The sequence below is a fragment of the Trichoplusia ni genome, chromosome 2 (assembly GCF_003590095.1).
Source record: "Trichoplusia ni isolate ovarian cell line Hi5 chromosome 2, tn1, whole genome shotgun sequence".
In the NCBI taxonomy this organism is placed as follows: Eukaryota; Metazoa; Arthropoda; class Insecta; order Lepidoptera; family Noctuidae; genus Trichoplusia; species Trichoplusia ni.
Window position 1 is genome coordinate 8,783,742 of NC_039479.1, and position 2,165 is coordinate 8,785,906.

The window sequence follows — 2,165 nt, forward strand, 5'->3', positions numbered from 1 at the left end:
AGCAAATTACTGAATAAAGTGTGTTCCTCCTTTATATGAAAGCACCTCATTAGTACGATACAGACCGAATGCAAGTACTCGTTGCCATTGAAATAACAACTTTATATTATTTGAAGTTAAGTTCAATTTTCTTAATTAGTTTCAGGAATGAAACTTGGTAATTTTATTCCAATATGTTTTGTGGGTTAAAATCTTTGTTTAATAAATGCGGATAATGAGTTGTTTTGTTGAATTACTTTACTATTAAAACGTTTGTTGTTATTCATTCATGGGTGAAGTTATTTCTTCTGACACATATTGCGGCACTATAAATTTTGTTGAATAAACTATTTGATAATCTTTAAAATAACATCAGAAACGTTTTAAGATTAAACTATGAAGCTGCCTATTATATTAACCTTAAAGGTAGGAAAGGTTAAAAATGACTTCATTCATTCAAAATATTTCTAGCCAATAGAACTCAGATTTAGAACAACGCGACCGCGATGGTGTAAAGTGAAAACATAGTTTCCAACTTCCAGCTATTGAAGTCCCACAAGTTAGCTTCTATAAAATAAATGTTAGCACATTTACACAAAGCGCAACAAATATAATGTTAATTTCCTTTCATACCCGCAGAAGCTCGCGTTACTCGATCCTACATTTCCATGCACGCACAGGCGACGTAATAAAATAAAACTCGTTCCATTCTTCCGCACGTTTGCATTCACCTTGCTAAGTAACAATACAGTTGAAAAGGAAAAGGGAACCGCAGGGTTTTCTTTCAGGCCGCACCTTGTTCTGCGCTCCTAAGGAACTTTCTCATTAGATTCATCACTTACTTCTTTAAAAGGCACGCTGCAGTCTCGGCGGCTCCGCTTGAAAAATTAAAAAGAGTACGGAGTTTTGTTTTGTGGGCGCTAGAAAGGGATGAAAGATGCAGATGACAGCTGATATTAATGTGCAAGCTTTGTGGAAAGAATGTTACGTGTCAAAACAGAAGCGGTGGGAGATAGTTTTGTGGATTTTAAAACGTGCCGAGATCTTACTTGCAGTTGTTTCTTAACACTGCTTTATTTATGATTTTGAACCTTACAGACTATTTTTCACATCCATACCCATTTTCTTTTAAAACAAGTTCTGAATGAATTAAAACTAAAAATTGTGCAAGTTTATTATCACAGGCACAGTCAATACAGGACTTTAATAATTTCAATAAGTCTGGATAATGTACACCACTCTTATTATCCGCAACAATAAACTGAGTTACTAAACAATGTGATAAGCACAAGTCTAAATAAAGAATTCCGCATTGCTTATAAACAACTTTCTTTTGTTTCGTTCACGAAGTCTAACCAAATTCTGTGTTCCCTATACATAGCATTACGATATTTGTATACTTTTATTGACACTCTGGGGGCTGCCGCTACCTCCTATAAGTGAGGATGTAGCAGCCGTGGAAGCGGGATGGAACGATACACATCGTAGAGCGGCATCTCTTTTCCACGAAGTGACAGTACGTACGACAGTGTTTAAGAGGTGGTTATATTCCTCCTTAGGAAAATTAAAATAGGAATATTTTAGTGGTCTATTGCAGTCGGATTCACGTATAGGATGAGAATTTTACTGGTAATAACAGCTTCACAAGGCACCTTTGACAGCATTTTGACGGCCATATTTTATACGTGCGTACATTTTTATGGCCTGCCATAAAACAAAACAAAACGTGTGCCTGTTATTTTTAATTAACTGTCACACAATGTTCCTTTGATATTAAATTTGCAAAAAAATAGATTCAGCCTAATTGTGGAATTTAAAAAGATTAAACCTACTAATCGCAATCCATGAAAAACAGTATAAAAACTGTCTTTAAAAATGAATTTTGGTCTCGTTTTAGGCCTTAGACATTTATTTAATGATACTACTATAAAATGCGTATTTTTGAAACTATTATTTTTTTATTTGGACGTCTTTAATCATCTTTGAAGTTATTATCACATAAAAAACACACAACACATTTTTCATATTGAGGTCTGAAATAATCTCATTCGAGAAAATCAAAGATAATTACAGGTAACAAGTTTCTTTCAGTTCTGAAAGGAACCATTTCAACGTTTTCAATGAGAGTTCTTGGGGATTACATTTTTCATTGAAATCTGAAATGTATTTAATTTTTTCTTGAACCT